General features: G+C 37.8%; 1 protein-coding gene across 1 annotated transcript in view; it reads left to right on the top strand.

Moving 5' to 3' along the window:
* The first annotated feature begins 8,369 nt into the window (after window positions 1–8,369).
* LOC105230709 (uncharacterized) overlaps window positions 8,370–22,231 on the top strand; it is a 147,383-nt gene continuing 133,521 nt past the window's right edge. The window contains exon 1 of the mRNA XM_049451604.1: window positions 8,370–9,153. The gene's annotated coding sequence lies outside the window, so the exon portion shown is untranslated. The remainder of the gene's footprint in view (window positions 9,154–22,231) is intronic.

The following is a 22,231-nucleotide window of genomic DNA, read 5'->3' as shown; positions in this document are numbered from 1 at the left end:
CGCACTACTGTATTTCCATATCTACAATAAACATTGCTTGTGTGGGGTTTATTGAATAAACACAATCGCCAGAGCGAGCACAAAAAGGACTATCCATTGAATAAAGCTTCATTTGTCTACTATATACGTATGTGTGTGTGTGTGAATACGCTTAGTGGAGCTCAAACAGGCTAATCGATTGCCGTTAAAATGAGAAAAACACTTACGCACACACATGCGTGCATATTTGGCTCGTTCGGCGAACTATCAATAGCCTCCCCGTTGCTCGACTGCAGATATCGCAAACATTAATACTTGCATGTGTCTCTAATAACAACAAAATTTATTGAATTTCATTAACTCAACACTTCATTGCATTTTTGGCCTCTTCTCGATCTCACAGGAATTCGTTGAATTTTTTCCATAGGCAAAACACTCATAAATTTACTTTTATTTATAGAAAATCGGTAACAGCTTAATTACTTTGAATCTATTGTGTATAAGGCACACACGAGCCACACCCAACATTAATATAAAGCGGCCAAAAGTGCTTTGATGTTGAACTGTGGTTGATTTTTGCGAAAGAGAAAGTTAAAATGCGGAGACTGTAAAAAAATATATATGTTTGGTCGTCGGTTTAGCCTTTATGTCTAACAATTTTTGAGATATCGGTTTGAAGTTTTAAGGCACATACTTGGTGAGACTTTCTTAGAGGTGTCTAAGAATCTATTTTTCAGAATACAATATGCTATCATACTTTACGTTGTTTACCACTTTGACATTATTTACACACAAAAACAGGTAAATGCGCCACTGTTGTTTTCTGTATTTTACCACCACTGCGTATGAGTGCTCTCAAATCTACGCCGCGACTTGCATAAATAATGACAATGACAACAACGCAAATGAGGTGCCTTCGTCTATGAGTCTACGTGCGAAGCTTAAATATAGTGCTTTGTGCGGCAGGCGTGCGCGTGTGTGTTGGTGGCATGATATGCTCAGGATACCTACCATTGTGGCATGCTAATTATCGCTTTGCTTTGTCGAGGAAGGCCTCTGCAGCCAGAACACTTTAGCGTCGTGTAGGCAGTGGCAGTTGGATAAGGCTTCATACGCGACGCAACCACAACCGCTGTAGCCACCTGCCACTTGCCACATGCCACCAATTTGTTGTTATTACTTTCTCAATTCAGCTGCAGCACAATCCACGGCATCGATGCAGTGCCGTTTGCTTCAACTAAAACGTTAATGTGTGCATCATTAATCAAAGTGTCGAGTGGCATATCAGCCGAGCGCCCGAACGACTGTCGGCCTATTGGCTACCCTCTTCCGCCTCCCGGCAGTCGCGCTCCACGCTCTGTCGGTATGTATGCTGTGTTCCTCTTGCGGCTGGTTGACAAAGCGCAATTACTTACGGCGCGTGTGCACCGCATCCCCCTCCTATGCGCCTGTGTGCGTAGCTGGCTCATTATCAATATGCTTTCAGCTTTATTACGGTAATATGGCGCATAACATTGAGAAATTATGTGAATCTGTACCACCAGCGATATTCATCTTCAAAGCAGTTAGCAGTCAATTAAGCTAATATTGGCTTCGAAATGAGGCGGTGGCGCAGGCAGCCCGCCTGACAGCTGTTATCGCTAACAGTTTGGTTGTTTGCAAAACCAGAACATAAATTTTGGTTTATTTATGATATGCTTTAAGCAGAAAAGCGCGAAAATTCAGCTGTTGGAGAACTAATTGAAAGGTTTGAAAAATCTATAAAAATCCTTAATCATTTTAATTGCAACTTTCAGCTTTTGTCGGGTTTAGTTTAGACACTGGCATAATTCTGGCTTATTCGTAATGTTTGTGTTTGGTCTATAGGTTTCAAGTGTGGTCACGGAAAGTGTAAAATTTATTTTCTGGTACCATGTCAAGTATCAAAAGCGTGAAAGAAGAGTTGTTAAGCAATATATTGGGCGGTCGAAAAAGTATTTTCGTATTTCTAATCAAACTTAAATTTTTTTTAAATTAATACTAATAAATAAATAGAAAAGTAGTTACCATTTTGGTCGACCACTTTTTAGTTTGATGATACCGTATGGGCTGGTTATAATTCTGAACATTTGATGGATAAAATCTCCATTCGTTGATCGAAACTAATAAAGATGTAAAAAATTTTGGTTTTCCAGTAAAACTTTTCCACTTGAAAATCCGAAATTTCAGTAGAAAACCCAGTGGCCGTACTGAATGCCCAAACTCATTTAAAAATCATTTGTATGTCAAAAGCGCGCCAACTGAAAGTTCCCTACCAACCAATGCTTTCAATGCATTTCCTATTTCCATTTTTGCATTTGGCCGCGATTTCTACTTGAAAAATTTCCAATATTTCGCCGGCGCGTGGCGGCAGTTAGAGTCAGGAGTTGATGCAATCAAAGCGCAGGTAAAAAATACAAATTTTTGCTTTCAACAGTCAGCGGAATTAATTTTTATTGCAGTGGCAAACACTCGTCTGTACTTGTTTGTATGTATGTGCGCAAAAGCGTGTGTGCGTTTGGAGTGTTCAGCGAGGGTTGCGCCAATATTGGGAAAATATTGGCGGGAATGCAGATTAGTCTATAGCACGCAGTTCCATTAAGGCATTATGATATTGCCAGCTTTGAAGTGTAAAAAGAGTTATAATATTTGGCGTTTCATGCTTAATAGGGTTTCGGCCAAGCTTGCACAGCGATTCAAGTTACATCGCTTCCGGTTGTCCTATTCAGTTTATTGACTACTACCAGAGATTTTATAAGTTAAAATTATTTTTAAAGTCTGCATATGAAGTGGCTCAAAGCCAAATGATATAATGATATAATATTCCTTCCAAAAAAATTTTGAGCTCCTAAATATTTATTTCATAGGCAGAGCAAGCTTTACAGGGCTGCATTTGAGAATAACCCTTAACAGATTTCAATACAGAAACGCTGTAAGAAGCCAGGTGTTTGTTTTTATGACAATAAAGTTATTATTTACCAAAATTTCACCCAAACTTGGCTTGTAGAGGCGCCAGCTCAGTGAAGCGCCAAAAGGTATTTTCAATAGCGCAAAAATCCGCTGCAATAAAATATATGTATGTATGTGCGTGTGTGGAAATTCATACATTTTTAACACCCTTATTTGGCATGCTTCAAAAACTTCCACTGCGAACAACGGTAGTTGTCCACAGGTATTTTTTCCGCCTTTTGTTATTGTCTAAAAAATACATTTTAAAAAATTTAACACGATCACGAGTCGAATTGTGGATGACTGAGTGCTGTTGTTATCGATTGTGTTTTCTGCTAATTGAATTGGTCTAACGGTTATTTTATTTGGGGAAGTTGCTAAAAAATTCAGCGTCCATTATTGTTTAAAATTATTGTTGTCGATGTAGAATATTTAATATTTTTGAGAGCTTGCGGCACTCATGTCCACCATGTAGAAGCAAAAAAAAAAACGCATTGTTTGCCGTTATTCACGGGTATTTTCCAAATAAACAGGAAACATACAGTTAGGAAGGGAAGCCAGAGTGCTGTACGCTTGACTGGTTTGGCAGATTTTGAATCATTTCAATCCTAGCAGAGTGGTTGAACAAATCATAGAAAGGTAAATTTGTATGGATTTTACATTAACTGATCCATTACATAGATAATCTGCTAAGCAAGTCATTATCATATCGGCGCTACTAATGAACCGCTATGTAATTTACATAATGTTGAAAAATATTAACATCGACTTTCATCTTATCAGATTCATAAGTCAAACACCCTTTGAGGCGCTCTACACCGCCATGGTGTGCGATTCTTTATGACTGGATATTAATAAAATGGACATGGTATCGAAGTTAAAGTTTCTATGAGATTTTTGTCGAAGTTCAATTGTTGCTTACATAGTTTTTACACTTTGGTGAAAAGTCTAGGTACAAGGTTGCAAATTAAATGATGTTCAGTAATACCTCTCAGAAATACCCAATCTACAAGTCTACTGAAGTTTAAACTGAAAATATTATATCTGTCTAGAATGTTTCTTCTGTTCGTTGTAAACTTTTTTAATGTTTGAGTTTACGAAGAAATATTCTACATAAAATTGAGACAATCACCTTTGGTAAAGGGGGATAAACTACAAGGTGTGTTCCAAAGTAAACAGGACCTAAAAAAAACATAATAAGTGGTTTTTCCGGCAAAATCAATTTATTTTATTCAAAGTAGCCTTTTTCTGCTTCAATACAGCTTTTTGCACGGTCCAAAAGTATGTCGAACGAGTGTTTTAGCTCGTTGGCCGGTATGTCTGCCAGTATGCTGGTGCAAGCCTTTTGAATGGCCTCTACGTCTGCATAACGCTTTCTTTTCATGGGCAAATGCATTTTTTCGAAAAGGAAGAAGACGCACAGTGCCATACCAGGTGAATACTGGGAGTGGTTAATGGTTAAAATGTGATTTTTGGTCAAATAATCTGTCGATCGATGAGAGTAATTTTTGGTCGTCAGTCAATTTGTGCGGAACAAATCGTGCACACACCTTTCGCAAGCCCAAATGTTCGATCCAAATCCGATAAATCGATGTTTTGGAGATGTTCAGTTCCATTTCCATGAATTTCAATGATGATTTCGGCTGATTTTTGTTGAATACAAGCATGTATTCGATGGAATTTCCGGTGATCACGGATTTTGAATGGCCCACATGTTGATCGCCATTTATATCCTCACGACCACTTTGAAAACGTTGAAACCACTTGTGTACTCTGTTACGGGATAGGCAATCAATTTAAATGTGGGAAATCACAATGAAAATTATTATACGGGTATATGGGAGATGGAGTAATTCACTTTCACTTAATATTGCCAAGGTACCTTACATATTGACCGATATATATGATATAAAGCTAAACGGAAGTTTGAGGTTCTGATATTGTTCTCACTAGTTTTCTTATTTAAGGTATATCAAGGCTATGCATATTTTGATCCGAGATTATCCAGTTTTGGTATTAGGGATTTCATATTATTATCAAATCGATAGTGTTTTGAAGTTGTTCCAAAGCAAAATCAGCAAATTCTCGACGTTTACGCTAATCCAATGGCTTCAGTTCTTGAGTGAGAATGGATGCAAGTCCAAATCGTTTCTCAATCCAGGTTGTGGTCTGAGATTGTTTGTGAGTTCTTCAAATTCGATACCATCAAAGAGGAAGTACCAGGAATTAATTTGAAGAAGTTTTTGAATTGCTGCGTTCGGTGAACAAAATGACGCAGAGGGAACTAAAATTAATATTTCATTAAACTACAAACAGCAAATTAAACAAATATACAATAACGAATAACGGGAAGTTCCGGGCAGTAGAATCTGCAGCAGTTTTATTAAAGAATTCTCAGCTTTCTTTCCATGAACTATCTCATTAAATCTTTCAACTGTTTGCTGTGGCATTAAATATGCTAAAATGATATTGCTGCTGGAAACTGCTGAGGGTGTGAGTGCATAACGGTAATTTATAAATTTGCATGAATTTAAATTAGCGACACCTTGGCCCGTTTGTTGTGCTCCGTTTACCTTATTTCAATGCGGTGATGAAAACGAGTCCAACTAATCCTTTCATACACATTCAGAGGAACACACACAGAATAATTGAATATTTGTAATTCTAGCTCAGCCAGCAGACCGTCACTTTGGCCAGCTAATTTATGCCAGAGAGCGACCGCCACCGCTTCCCGTGCAAAGTGCCGTTATTCACCAGCGCGAAAATGTGCATTAAGCTTTCGCGCGTCCACCGGTGAATCGCAGAGCATTTAAGTGTGTGTGTGTGCGGCTGTGCGGGAGTGTGGGTGTGCGACAGTAATAACAATAACAACAGCAATTGCAATAAATATAATTACACTGGCGTAATTTTGAATGGGAATAATGATAATTAACCGCTTTGTGCACCGTGACGTTGCATCGTAAAATTTGTCTGGCTCATTGCTCGCGAAATGCGATTTGCCAAAGCTACTGATAATTGCTCGCTCATTGCGGTGACGGCGGTGGCATCTTCATTACTGAAATTTCCAAATCGTCAAATTGAATTCAATTAGCAAATGCGCGGGGCGTAGCCACCCACCAGCGAGTCCGCGACCACCGTGCCGCCCCACCGCTCGACCACCCAGCCATCGGAAACGCGGTGCGGTGCGAATTCATGCATGTGTCTGCGTTAATTATCTGGGACCGGCAGTGTCCCCATTTTGCTGCGTACTAACCGCATGTAGTTGCTGTTGTTTTTGCCTCTCTGTTGTTGTTGTTAGTGCGCATTTATCGGGTAATTAGCAATTGCAGCGTTATTTTAAGTGCACCGCCGTAGACGCTTCATCACTGTAATTACACACTTATAAACACACTTGAGTGCACACACACACACCCACACGCAGCCGACTCTCACACACACATACACACACAGTCGCAAGTGCACTTTCGCTTAATAATTATATTAACACAATTAGCTTCTGCGTTGCTAAGCATTTTGTTGCATTTGTTGTTGCCCTTGCTTTTCTCATTTTAAATTGCACCAAATTGTTTTTGTACATGTTGTTGTTATTGCATTTGTGCAAGGCTACTTTGTCGTGTGAAGCACGTGTTTGTTGTGTTTCGCCGTTATCACTCGCTTATCAGCAAGCATCTTCTTTTGTTCCGTCGTTGTTTTGTTGCAATTGTTATATGGTGTGGTGAACAAAAATGTTGAGCGGTAGGTGTGTGTGTGGTGAGCGCGCTTGAGAGCGCAGTTATGGTGAGATTGGCGGCGCATGCGCTGGAATTCGATGTTTCCATGCGAGCAGCGTGTTGAATCTGTGGTACTGGGTCAATAGGATTTCGCATGTGATTCCCACATTATTTTGCCAATTAGTCGGCAAGCGACACCAAGTGGGCGTAGCGGCGCACAAATGCGGGTTAAAGATAAATACGTAAATTATTACGAAAGTATTTGAGCACGATTTTTTTCGTTCATTTTATTGGGGGTCTCGAGTTAAAGTTCGAAAAAGCTTTACATTTTGTATATTTTCGATTTCGTAGAACATTTTTAGAAGTATTAGCCAACTGAACTGTTTATGGTAATAAATTATTTTAACGAAAGGTTTTTCAGTTACTTTTTGGGTATTTCTTATTCTACTTGCCTTCTGATAACAATCATATTTATTATTACCAGAAGCATATCCTTAAAGTTTTAACACTTTGGTAAAATAAATTCAATTTCGAAAATGTCATTTCACCTTTGATTAGGAGGACATTGTCGGTTTATGAGACGTAACTATTTTTAGCTCTGTAGTGTCTCTTCAGTTCAACCAGCACCGACTTCCTTATGTTGTTTCAATGTTGTTGAAGACTTTTTCTGTTAATACTCCTTTCAAAAAGAGTGCCGGTTCATAGAAAATGGTTGGAAACTACATATTCGATGAGCTTGCTCGATAGGGAACGATTCTTCTTCTTCTTCTTTACCGGCGTAGACACCGCTTACGCGGTTATAGCCGAGTTAACAACAGCGCGTCAGTCATTTCTTCTTTTTGTGATGTGGCGCCAGGTGGAGATCCCAAGCGAAGCCAGGTTCTCCTCTGCTTCCCCAGGGGTGTACCTCATCAAATACTTTTGGAGCTGGAGTGTTTACGTCCATTCGGAGAAAATGACGGTTATTTTTGTAAGCGCAGGTCTTTTAGGTTCTAAGTGAAGCGCAAGGTCGTTTGAGCTAGTAGCTCTTAGCAAGTTTCGTCTCACCATTATCGTATATATTCTGACTGGACACTGTCCAATAGACTCAAATGCGGATTACATATCTTGTCGGACGCAAATTTCTCAAGCTCTCTGGAAGAAGACGAGGTGGAATCTTGGTGACCCTTTCTTCTCAAGTGTCCAGCTTTTTCAAAAATATTCTTGGGTTAATATGAGTAGTCCAAAAAATTTTGTAGTAATTTGAAGGTGCTTCGCGATTCATAAGAGACTGCAGTTTCGGAGATCTCGGAGTTTTGAAAATCACAGATGACCAGCATTCACAGGTGTCAAAGTGGGATCCGACGTTACGAAACGATTACTATCTTCTAAAAGAATCAAAAACTTGAAGAAATCGGTTTTAGTTAGGCAGAATGATAATACGAACTGAAAAGATTCTGCTGGAAAATCTTTGGTTATTTTATCGATATGTCTGATATTAAATTCCGAGCATTGAAAAGCATTAGGTCTTTCATCCGTCAAGTGCGGAGACCAAATTAATTCTGCTGCCTCCGCTGTGGTTTCCTAAGAACATTTCTTATCAATACATCGCATCACTAACACACTCACACTATTGTTTCTTAGCCGTGCGATGTTGGAAACATATTTATGTTGTGTATTCACCACACCAAGTTGTACTTGGACCACTGCGGGCGCAGAAGTGCACAGGCCTCCAGTTAACACGTGTCCTCCAAGTTGAATGCATCGCACGTGAGATGATCACCGCCGACGTTTCTTAACTTTCACTTTTGCATTGCGGACTCGTGGAACCGCCTTGTATGTGGAGTAATCGGCCGGTGCGCCGAAACTCACCACACGCACGCACGCCGAAGTGCCGAGCGATGAGGGCGACGACGGGCGAGATGCCGCCAATGGCAGACGCATGTGTGGTGTCTAAGCGTGGTATTTTGCTGGTGTCAAGACGGTCAATCGTTTCAGTTTAGTTCGTTGAAAGGCGCGTCGCGATGCAGTTGTGTTCCCAAGTCGCGAAGATGGCATTCAGCAAACAAACAAAATGATAAGCAAACAGTGCATTGGTGCGGGCCAGACAGTTACTATTCAAATTGTATTGGGCGCTCTCTCGGGTGTTTCTTACAGAGTTGTGGATTAAAATTTAAAAAGTCGTTAAATAAAATATATTCAAATTAAATACTTAAATTCATGCTAAAATTCCAACAGTGCAGTGCTTCAAACTTGGAAGTGAGTGCTTGCTACCAATGCTTCTGTGCATTAATTGTAAGAATTATCGAAAAAATATAGAGGAATAAATCCTTAAATGAAAATAAAAATAGAATAATTGAAAATTTAGTGAAAAGTGTAGTTTAAATGTATAGTTTAATATTTTATTAGCGTCAAAATAAGAAAGTGCAGTAGTAAGAAAATAATTAATTTAATAAACTAAAAATTCAGATACAAATGTTTGGCTCAGAAAGTTGCATCTAACTTTTTTCTTAAATAAGTGAGTATTTAAAAGTTACTTAATAAATATTTTAACTATCAAAATAATATTATTTCGAACGAAACGTAAAGCAAGGTTTACCAATGAAGATTTCTATTGTTACTCATAATTCAAAAAAAAGAACCATTTAAATAGTTTTGAACAAAATATAGTGAACTGAATATATTCTTTATATAAAATCTATGATCTAATTATACTTAACTTATTCTCGGACCTGTGTTTTCATAACACCCCGTGAATGATGAAAAGCTACGAATGGGGCGCCCTATGTTATCCTCTTTTGTAGGTGTTTGAGTGCTACTCTGAAAATTTCTGAAAAATCCTTAAATTTAAAGTGTGTTGAAGTACCTCAAGTTTCAAGGTTCAAATTTAAAAACTAACCAACGTATAGGGATCACATCACCTCCATTGCGTCCAGTAAAGCTTCTGAAATTTTTCAGAGTGCTTAAACTTTGCTATGATGACTGGAATATTCATTGGCATAAGTGTATTGCAGAGGGAGTGGATTACTTTGAAGGAGATGAAAGGAACAAAATTCACCTTCCAATTTGATCACAGTAGTACTATAAAACTCATGTACTGACCGACAAATTCGTCATAAGATTTGTTTGAGTAACGAAAGTAATTACGATATCGTCACCTGAAATGCAAAATAACGTAAAAGCATTTTCGGAAATTTAAATGGCATGAATGAAGCACGAAGTAAAATGAAACATGAGTAAAACAAAATTTTAATATTGGTTAAAACTGGTTTATACCTGAAGCAGAACCTGAAAATGTTGAACGTATGTAATATTATGTATGTAATTTGAAGTAGTGAAGCATAATCCATAAGACACTCAATTTCGAATTTTTTGATGATACGTTATTTTGCATTTCAGGTGACGATATGTACTACTATATGGGAATTTATGTAATTTGGGACCAATTTCGTATATTTTTGATAATTTTGACGAAAGTTTGAAGATCTTAGTATACAAGTAAGTATAGTATGTAGGATATAGTACTGACCCGATTTTATCTACTTTTTGCCATTACTTATGCAATTAAATGGGCAAGGTTTCATTAAGGTTCGTCACAAATGCACCATCACCAATTATATGGTGTACAGTTAAACGGGTATTCGAAAATCCGGATATTGGTTATATGGACGCTAAGTCAAGTTGCTGCCCAATTTTATCTATTTTAGGCACAAAGATACACTGAATAAAATATGCTCCTTAATTTTCATTGAGAAAACTCACATATTGGCTGATGTATGGTAAAAAAACATCTGGAAGTTCGAATATCGTTGTGTTAGGGATAAGGGAGCTAAGGGAAGTGTTGATATCATGCAACCCATTTGTGGTACATGCCATTGTCAGAAAAATATTATCACTGAACTTCAATTATATATCTCACACATTCACCGATATTTGGGGTAAGAAGTCAACTGTAGGCACTGAGGTTCAAATATTTGGTACCTGGGGACTTGCACCTTTTGTTTTTGGACAATTTATGGCTATAACTTCAATTCGTCTTGTCAACCAGATAATTTACATATACATGCATAACTCTATATCCAACTCGATTAGTTTTAGGTGTTACCAACAACTGTTAGATGAACAAAATCATTATACTTTGTAGCAACATGTTGCAAGAGTACAAATATTATCGTTTAATTTGAGTAATATTTATATATTGGGTAGTAAGTTCGTGTAGCACAACAGTGGGTCGCTCGCTTCCGTACTGGAAATTTCGAAATTGCGATTTACACTGATAGAATAATGTCTCTAGCGAAAAAATGGCAAAAAGTGGTGTACCGAAATAGTACATATTTGCTTATTTATTTATTAGCATAAATACATATATTAGTTTGATTAGAAATACAAAAAGACTTTTTCGACTACACAATATATGTACACTTGTTATTATATTTAATACTAGGAAAATATTTTCAATTAATTATGCTTTTTTACATTTTTTTGCTTAAAGAGGCAGGACTTTTTGTGCTTTAAATATCGATGAAATGACAGTAATGAAAGGGAAAGGAGCCGGATTCGAATTGAATTCAGGCAAAAGCAACCGGAGATACTAAATTAAATTATAATATGATATCTTTATTTTATCTTTATTAAAAATGTGTTACTCATTTTCGGTACAAATTATGCCATTAAAAGTTGAAATTGATTAAAAAACGTTTTCTGATTTTCTTTGATTTGAATTAAGCTGATTCTTACTATAAAAATTTAAATGACTTCTCCATTTCATGGAATCATAAAGTTTCGTAAAAATTTTTAAAACATTTTTCACACTTATAAATTCAGATTAAACACTGATGCCTATGATATGAGTAAACACCTTCTACGTTGTGAATGGTTTTGTGTGGCTGATGATGAACTTCAACCCAGATACGAGTATAATAGTTAACTCTTCAGCTCATTCCATAAGTTAAGGGTCAATATGTCCTGAAGACCAGATATTCTAGAAATTTTGGAACTCTTCGTTTACTTTATCTTAAAATTTCAGTAATATTACGAAAATAAAAGCTTATCGTGTTGTTTGAGATATGCGAAGGATTTAGAGTTAATTCAGCTGACTTGAGCTTAATCACATGACGTCAAGATCCTGTTTGCAACAGTCGTGATTAGAGAAAATGTGCTCAAATTGACACATTCCAGATTGGTCGAGTCATTACATAAGTGGCCTTAACGTAGATAATAACTTGACACGCTTTCTGCTTGTATTATTGATATTCTTACTAGAAAGCGGGTAAAGAGCTTCCGATCTATCTTCTGCTTTTTTTTAATACTTACCGCATGCCGAAATTAAAAAGAGCTCTGTAAAAGCGGCTGAAAAGCTTCTTCTATATAATTACTTACTCATCCCCATTTCCTTCATTAACTTCGTCTTTTAAGCAGTGACGCATTCCCGGAAAGTTATTCGAGTGTGAACAATATTTTCATAGTCTCGCAAAATAAAAGAAAACACACGCACGCGATTGGGGAAGTTTGAATCAATTATTGCAGAATGCATTTAATGGCTTGTATAATATTGACTTTTACCACATTTGAATTATTTATGAGCTGGAGTGTGAGTTAGTAACGAATTTGCCACAGTCAGGCGAGAAGCATGCATACGAGTACAACTCTCCGACCACTTTTTGTGATTGGCACTGTTTGGCTATGCAAATTTATTAGCTGATTGTAAAATGTCTGTTTGTGTGCTCATGTCTGTGCAAATACATGCACATATACATATGTATGTACATATGTATATCAATACTACTATGATGTATGCACAAATGCTTCTAAGTTCCCCCACTCATGCGATAACTGCTTGAAATAGCAGCATACTCCGGCCCAGCGTTGCGGCTGATATATGAACTCTCTCATCGCCCGAGGCTGGCGAACATGCCTTTCGACATCCTTTCCGCTATGCCAGCTTCCGCTTTAAATTTCGCTTTCTGCCACATTTTATGGCTTTGTGAGCCGAAAATCTCACAGCCATTAGCGGCGGCAATGTCAACGGAGAAGGGGCGGGCTCCCAGTAGACTCCGTGGCAAATGCGGTAAGAAGTTACTTTTGGCGGCGCTTTCACTTCCTCTCGAAGTCGCCGTAAATTATACCTGAGCGCGTATTTCATGGCGATATGAGTGAGTCGAAAGTTAATTTCGGGCCCGGTCTGGTGCGAAGCGCGTGCCTGGAGCGTGTGGTGGAGGCAGCGCAATGAAGTCGTGCACATGAATTTATGTTCTAAGCAGCGAAAAAAAAGCGTCGCAATGAAAGCGAAACTGGTGACCATTGCTAGCTTTCACCTAAAATGAAATGTTGGAAATCGCTGGGCTTTTGCGGCTGTGTGTGAGTGTGTGTGTGGGCCATTCTTCATGCCATCTTGTCGGCGGCGCAAAGAATTCCCGAATTTATTACATTTCTTAACGGCAGCGTGGCAACTTTATGACCAAGCAGCCTTTAATTTATTTCGTTTTCAGTGAGATTAAATTGAATGTAAAGATAATAACTGTAATACTGTTGTTGTTCTTGCTGTTTGGTTTTTGTGCGCTGTCTGAAAGCCGGAACTTAAATTTTGTTTATTTTTAATTTCCGATTTCTCTTATTTAAACATTGTTTCTGCGTAGTGTGTGTGTGTTTGCATTCGAAAATGTGTGTTCTTAGTATTTATTCATGTGTGTGTGTGTGTGTGAGTTTGGTATTAAATATTCATGATTTTCCAATGTATTTAAATTGAGTATTCACACCATATTTCTGGTTGAATGGCGCAATAAATTTAAGTATGTTAGCAAATTTATTGTTAGCAAATTTATTGACACACCACTGAACGCCACATTAAAGCATTCCTGAAAATGAATTGGGTAATTTAGCACTTTACTAACAATCAGAAATATTGCTTTAGCCGAGAAAGCTTCTACTTCATTTAGTGCTCCGATTCTTGTTATTAATGAATTCGTTACCTTCCCAATCAGTCGAGTGTTCGGCAGTTCCGAAGGATCCCGATATCTATCACTGCAGAAATTCAAATAAGTTCCAAACTAGACTCTGAGCCTTTAACGTATTTAACGTATTCGATCATTTTATTTGGGATTTTACTGAGGGCTTGGTCCCACCCTCTGATTGGTTAAATGTACATATCTTCTTCAAATGGTTTGATGACTACTATGCCGGTCTCTTTCGATCAATTCAGCGATTTTATCGCAATTTTCGACGACAAGCCTTCCGGAGCGTGGCGCGTCTTCGACCACCTCTACACCAGAACGAAAACGTTGAAACCAACGTTGTGCGGTGGAAATGGAAACTGTATCGGGTCCATAAACTGCACAAATTTTATTGGCGGCTTGAGATGCATTTTTGGCTTTATCGTAGTAGTGCTGTAAAATATGTCGTATTTTCTCTTTGTTTTGCTCCATGTTTGCGACGCTATAACTCACGAACGACTTAAAAGAAACGACAATCAATCAAACCTTAAATTAGAACTTTGATGAAGGAAAAAAACTGTAAATTGTTTTTTTGGCAGAAATTTTTACAAAAAATGAAAATTTCAGTGAAATCGATGGAAAAAATCCTTCGTCCTAGTCCTTAAGAATTGTATCTCAAAGACCTCTGTAAAATTTCACGAAGATCAGTTAGCTATCGAGAAATCTTGCCTACCGACTTCAAAAACTTCGAGAAAAACACGTTCAAAGACAGCGCACTTAGCCTAGCTAGTCTCGAGCGCACAAGTTCTCAAGGCTCCCCAAAGTGTTATTACTTGGATCAACTTGAAAATTTATGACATATTTTATATTCTAGAGGCGTTGTAGAATTTAATAATAAAAAATATTGGATTTCTTGAAACCCGTAAACCCATGTAACCCCATAAATTCCACAATCAATATGGTTGGGAAGGATTTTATGGCCGTTCGGTTTTAAATGAAATTCTTTTATCAGGAATTGCTTAGCAAATATGGTATTTGAGGTAACCCAAATATATAGTAGTATATACTTATATATTCCTATAATACTATACACTGTGAAAATGGGCGAAGTCGGAGGGAAAACCACATCTACTTCCTATATAACAATTTTTAAATTCCATATAATTCTTCCACTTAACGGAATACAGATTTATCAAATTATCACAATAATATCACATATAGGACCCTTATGCTATGTTCCCACCAAAAAATTTAAGTGATAAGATTACATTTAATCTCTTCACTAATCTAGCCCGTTCTCATTGCCATTGTACAGATGATAAAACAGATGTTTTTGCCATTAAATAATGCACTTCGCTTAGTATTTATTAAAAGAAAAAATTATTTTATAATATTTTGATAGAAAAGTTTTAAATATTTTCCATATAATGGAAATAATGGACGCATTTTTTTTATTTGAAAGTACATATTTGGGTGAATTCATATTCATTGCATTTAATTCACTTCTTTTTTAAAATTTCTTTCTCTTTGTAGTGCCTAAATCAGCTGTGATAATGTAATAGATTTCCAATGCTGACAAGAAGATGGTGCTAAATGAGGGTCGCACAGAGAATTTTCGCATAGATTAGATTCAAAGCACCTCGGAGACGAGATTAAGAACTGTCATTTTTGTATAGCGAAATCTTGTTAAATATTTCAAAAGTACGAAACATCAAAATTGCGCTCGAAACTTCTATAAATCTACATAGCTATGAGGTATCTCGATTTCAATGTTATTAAATACTTTTTTTAACAATATAAAGAGATTGTTTGAGTAGCGGAGCAAAGCAAGGCAGAAAACCAGGGAAAGTGCTTTATTATATATTTTTAAGAATTTCTATATTTCAGTTATGCAATATTCCTTTATGATTTACAAGTACAACTCTCGACTCTACTGTTCACAATACTGTGCCTCATTGGCGTCAATTTCTACTTGATTTGCATTTTTAAAGCGCCAGTTCCGAAGTGAAAATTTCATTACTTCACATTATTCTTCTGCAGTGTAGTATATACTTCGTGGAACTGAATTTCTTACTGCTTTACTACCGTTATTAGTTATAGTTAGATACGCATTTTACGAGACAAAAGCAGGGGCAGACTAAAAGCTGTTTTCACGCGTCTAAAAGCCCACATAAAAGAGCGCAAATAAATATAAAAACACTATGAAACAACAAAAGCACGTTAACTTCGTTAATACCCTTAACAGGTGCATTTTTGTAGCGATTCTTTGGATAATAAGATCTGTCAGTTTTCTTAAAGATTTCGCGTCAAATGAAATATTTTTCCACACAAGCATTTGCTTCCAATTATTCGATTTGTATAGGAGTTTCATGCTATAGTTGTCCGATATCGGCGACAAGTGATCAGGTTATTTGTGTCCAGGGTATAAATATGAAAAAATTGGTTGTAAGGCGGAAACTGGCGATGCACATTGCCACCATGGGGAACTAAGGCGAGGTGATGGCGTTGCGCTTGACAGGTTGGATGCTAATTTGATGGAAGCAGACGCGCGTCAGTGCCACAAGCCAAAAGGTAAAGGTAGAAGACACAAAGAGAAAAGCGCGATAATATGAAATAATAAATGAAGAAACACACCAAGACACGATGACTAAAAACAAGCCTCGTTGTTGCTGTGCGCCGCCTGCGAGAATGTGGATAGTTTAAGGGAATTTATGTAGCACATTCACAGGCAGCCACTTGCCCACACTCCCACCAGCTCACCAGCGCGATAGACAGACTGACTTTGCTTACTTGCAGCGCGCTTTCTTCAAATATTATTTTTATTAATAACTTTTATTAAATTACCATAATTTATTCTTTTGTTTCTTCTGTCTCGGGGCGTCAAGAATGTGTAAGCAGCAACGGCATCACTGCTGCGAGCATTTGCGCCTTGAACTATGCCTTGCTTTGTATGAAATTGCACGAGCGCTATGCGCCAAAATGAAAATGAGAGCAAGTGTTTGCTTGTGTGTGTGTGTGCGTGCGGCAGCTGCTCACCCCATCTGATAATGTGCTTTATATTCTAATGTAATAATTTTCACTGAGATATAAAAAAATATTTCGTTTTACTACAGTGGAAAGTGGCTGTGCATTTTACGCGCCAGCACACACACACACGCATGCTTGTGCCTGCGTGTAAACCAAAATATTTCTAAATTGTGTTGGTGAAAGTGTAGTTTTTTTTTGTGTAAACGCTTTAGAGCAGCTACTGAATTCCACAAGGTCATAGAATTTCAAGATGCTGTCCGAGCCGCAAACAAAGCAGCGCGCCGCGCCCTCCTCGCCGCTTTTCTTTCTCGGTGTTCTGACATTATCACATAATTTGTGTGTGTTTTGTTTTTTGGGTCTGTCAGTCCGTCAGTCTGGCTGAGTTCTTGGCATGTTGCTGGCGCTGATGTTTGCTGTCGTTGATTGCCGCCAAGTGGTAATTTAATATTTTCCAACAACAACACTGGCAGCATTCTAAAACAAACATCGCACGCGCTTGTAATGTGTGCTGTAACGGATATTGGCCGGATATTTGAGCTAAGGAGATTAGACACCAGCAAACCAAATGCGATGTAATTGGAACTGCTTAATTTGCCTTCCGGTGACGTATGAAAATTAGTAATAATTCATGATTCATGGTGATTTGCCAATATTTTACGTAACTACATCTGTGATGGGTAACAGTAAGGAGTTGTTGAGATCCATACGAGTACAATTGGCAGATGTCTATATTATTAATTACACTGTTTTAAAGCCCTGATATAAGATCGATTTTGGACATATTTAAAAAAAATCAGGCTACACTTTCCAGAAAAGTCATAACTTTGATAAAATCTTTATTTTTGATGAATTGACGTATTTGAGGACCAAACCTTGGTATAAATTATTCAAAGAGGGTCGAGGACGCGTTGACGACGGACCACGTCCAGGATATCCATCCGCATCAACTAATACTCAACCCGTCAATAAAGATCTTACTGGCATCGTTGAAATATGAGAAAGATCCGTGAAAACCTTTTGCGCCTAAGAAAAGTGAAAGTTGGTTCCAAAATCACTAAATTTTCCGAAAAACACGTCTATGAAATAATGCTTTCCGACTACACCGATTTCATGAAACTGAACATCATTACTGACGATGAATCTATGATCTATGCTTACGACATGAAAAACCGTCCGTCAATCGACCGATCGTGTGAAAGGTGAGCTGAAGCCGAAAAAACACGTCAAAGCACTTCAAAAATCAAGGTTATGTAGACAGTTTTCTTCGATTATCGAGGTGAGGTGCACTCCGAATTCCAACAAGGAATACTATTTAAGCGTTATTCGTCGCAAAAAACGGGTTTAGAACCCTAAGAATGACTGGAAATAAAAATTTTATTATTAGAAAGCTTTATAATTGGAGATAGAGATGCAAATATTATAAAAGCAAGAGCACATTCAATACGTTTATGAACAAATTCGTAATCTGGACACTTGAAATCATCGCATAAGTTATCCCTAGCACTATCAAAAAAAAGATAGTTTTTTTTTAAAGGGTGTTATTTGCAAATTTTGTTTTTTGGAAATCTGTACCTAATTTTTTCATTTCATTTAATTTTTTTCCAGTAATAATTGTTAGTTAAAAAAGCTTACCCTGATTAAGTGAAGCTTCTCCATTTCATCTTACCAAAATGGTCATGCCAAAAAACGTATCCTTACGACACGAGCCAGCGAATTTGCTAAGCTTTTGACAGTCCTCAGATAGTTTTTTCGTCTCTTTTTAGCCCATCTTTTACTATACACTTTGCCAATATTAAAGTTTTCGTTAATTGTCGCTGTAGTGTTGTACTTACTGCGAATCGTAATTGTGATATGTTTTTGGCTCATATAGTATTGGCAAACCAAAGCGAAAGGCAGCACCCTCTGGGTCAACTACATACCAGTTACCTTCTTTTGCTTTGCTGGGATGTGTTTTTGAATAATTTCTGAATACCGAAAGGCATCCACAAACGTCATTGCTACTAGGCACACATGTATTTAATTATACATTAAAGTGTGTGTTTGTGCATGTGTGTGTTCGTTATTCAATTTACACAGGCTAGCATCATAAGTTAATTTGTGAGCGTGTCTAGGGGTTTCTAAGCTGCATTTAATGTTACATTTATGTTCTTTGTACGACATCGAAATTTTTAGGTTTACAGCAAGATGTCTTCGCCCAAAGTTTGTTGTTGTGTCTGCACACTTTAAAATTGAGACTGTTTGGAAATTTAATAACACATTCTGCTACATATTAACACACTTTTAAGGGCTAGGTGCTGCTGGGATTTCACTAAAATAGTGGAAGGTCTGTCGTACGCTTGAACAGAGCCGCCGATAATTCGTGAAATGCTGCTGTTGGCTGTGAGCTATTTGTTATATATTACATAAGAAAATAAATTAATATTTTTAATTAGTCAAAAGGGTTCGAAAGGTGCTCATTTGTAGAGATTTTCCATTGTTGGCACGAATATTCGATTAAATTTATAGACTTAACACCACCGCCCACACACATTTATTTTTGACTATTAATTAGCTGTTCAGCAGTAAATAGTAACAATATCAACGCGTGATGTGTGATATATGTAGTTTGAGTTATCGTCAACCCTTTTTTAATGAACTCAAGAATAAAAGGGATAAACATTGGGGTTAGGTTACGACAGACAGTTTTTATTTGTGATCTTTTTTAGTTGTGCGCTCACGTAATATATAGTCCCAAATTTCAATTGTAGTAAGCACGTTCTTAAATTTCGTTTTTGTTGTAACTTCTTCCTTACAGCTTCTGCAGGTGGCAGCCTTACTGCGTGGACGGGCAATGGCTGTTAAAAGTTCCACAACCAGGGAGAGGCTAGCCTTAATAGGTCTCTTCTGATCAATCTTGGGCCAAAAGGCTTTTGCGACAGCGCATGTACCGATGGTGGCCCATCGCTGACTAAGCTTCCGCGAAACCCAGCTATTTAGCAGTAGAACACAAGAGGATACGAACCGATAGGTGTTCTAGGGTGCCTTTTGTTGCTAGTTCATCAGCTTTTTGTGATTCCGCCTGTGGCTTGGCATTCATATCAGTCACAGTCAGTATCACAAAAGCCCTAAACGTATTGTAAATGAGTTCAAGGCTAGTATCGTCACTCTATTATCTGAGTGTACAGTCACTTATCTGAAGGAGGTTAGACTCCGGAGCAGTAAATCTACTGCTAGCTCAATAACTGCAACCTCAGCTTGGAAGATACTGCGATAGTAAGGAAGTCTGAAACTGGATTTGATAGATAGATCCTGACAGTAGACGCCTCCACCAACCTTACCCCCAAGCTTTGAACCATCCATGAAAAAGCTCACTGCTCCTCTCTTCCAACAGCTTCTTTACACCCACAGCTTTCTCGCTGGTATTTGGGTAGAGAAAGAGAGTTCGGTTGGCGACTCCATGGTTCAAGTGATCCGGCATGAAGTCAAATTGAGTGGGGATATCCGAGTGCTCAGACCCGTATACTTTTAGGAACTCAGACTCTCTGAATCAGATGTCAACTTGTGCAGCCATGCACTTTCCGAGGATGTCCACGGGCAATATGTGCAGGATGGCGTTTAGTGCACTACACATGCTGATGAACGCCGCCTGTTGAACGCTCTCGAAGGTTGCCACATGTTTGAAATTTTGAAGTGAAGATATGATAGTTGAAAAGGTAAAAAAATAAAAATAAATATTATTTAGTAATAAAAAACTTTATTTAATGCAAAGAAAAATTAAAAAAAAAAAAATAAAGTAAACTAAATGAGCTTTCCTGGTGGTGATGATTATTTCTTGATGATTGATGCAGACAATTTATTTAGATTTTTATCCTTATAGAATTCAATGTTTACGATGCATTCCGGGATGTTTCACTATGCTCACTTGGTTTTCCCTCTTTGAACTCTATCTCTACTTGTCGTTTGCGCTTTACAACAGTTTGTCAATTAGTTCGATGCAATTCTGCTCATGTAGCGGAAGCATTTTCGGCAAATAGACATGCAAATTAATTTAATTAATTTATTTGCTCTTCATATTAATAATTGTAAAAGGCACAGATGGAAATGTCTTATATATCTCAATTAATTTTCTTTATAAAGTGACATAGTTTTGTCGCAATGAACATCGCTCTTTATGCAATACATTTCCGTCAGCATATAGTTATATGCCTTCTCTTTCTGATGTGGCAATTTATGGTTCAGCAAGAAGCGCGCTCTGTGAATTTAAGAATTAAATTTGTTGAAATGTTGCAAGTTATAGACTTCTTTGTGAATTTCTCAACACGTCCGTCTCTTAGAAGGAGCTAGTCGAATGTTTTACTGCCTTTAGTGCTGAAATGAAAGTGTAAACGAGCGTATAAAAGACGAAAAGTGCTGAAGAAATGGCACTGCGAATTGCTCTATGGCTCGCTATGAAACTGCTGCACAAAAGCTGAAACCAGTTGAACAGATGTGAGAGCACCAGAGGGGCACAAGACAGGCAACAGCTGTAATTAACTAATTAATTGCTGTGAAAAACTTTTCGCAATCCGTTTCGGCAGTTAACTAGTTTGCGAAAGAGTTTTTTTATAGTTCCAAGAATTAACTCTTCGTTGTTGATGCTTTACGAATGGGCCCCAGAATGGAATGTTTATGTGGCAATCTCCTTTTGCCTGTATTGAGAGGTCGATAATGCTAGCCGTTGCTTTGACTAGAGGATATGACCCCGAGTTTTCATATTTCTTTGCAATTCAGAAAATGGTTAACGAGTGCTTTGCTTTAATAAAAATAGAGTTCTTGGCGTCAAGTACATCATTAACTTATTATAACCACCCAAGAATCGAATTTTTCTTTTTTTTCACAAATTGCTTACCAACTGCTTTGTAGCTCTACTAACAATCACATGTCACGTTAAATGACCTTTCTTAAGCTTTTCTTTCATGGTAACACAGAGCTTTAAACACTTTGTACCTCATGCCCAATTTCTGTTCGCTTGTGTACAGTCATATATCGACACATCGATAATTGAGGCAATATTCGTACATTTCCGTCGACAGGTCCTTCATCAAAGTCGCCAGTTTTGGTGAAGTATGTTCATATATACATACATATTATATAACAGTGCATACAAACACAGTAAGTGTATGACTCAAGGCAGCGCCTAGATAGATCAAGTGCAATTGTGTGTGTGTGTGTGTAGAGATGCTCAAAAATGTTGCCGTTAATTGGATTTTTCCTGTTCGCCTTTGTTTGCGTAAATACTCGCTTAAGCAAATAAATACTGAGCGCTGTTAGACTAGCTGTTCAGAAGTCATACAAATTGAATTCATTACTCAGTCACTTCAATAGCGATTTGGCGCATAATTAGCAACTAATTGTTATTCCTTCTGTGTGCGCCGCTGAAAATCGGAAATTTGCCGAAAACAAAGAATAAGCAGTGCGGAAGCTTCATAATGGCCTGTCGTCGCATCGTCAATCACTCGGCAAGCAACAACTGTCTAAGCGTATCATTGTCTTAGCTGCTTGGCGGCCAGTGCCCAGCGCCCGGGGTGCGCTGACCAATTCGGCTGCTTAAGCTTTTAATCCTGCGCTGGCGACCATGGCAGATAATTTTTACGCTTCATTCATTTTAATATGCTCATTGCT

The sequence above is a fragment of the Bactrocera dorsalis genome, chromosome 3 (genome assembly GCF_023373825.1).
Source record: "Bactrocera dorsalis isolate Fly_Bdor chromosome 3, ASM2337382v1, whole genome shotgun sequence".
Classification (NCBI taxonomy): domain Eukaryota; kingdom Metazoa; phylum Arthropoda; class Insecta; order Diptera; family Tephritidae; genus Bactrocera; species Bactrocera dorsalis.
Note: the sequence above shows the minus strand (reverse complement) of the source record. Positions and strands in the feature narration are given on the sequence as shown.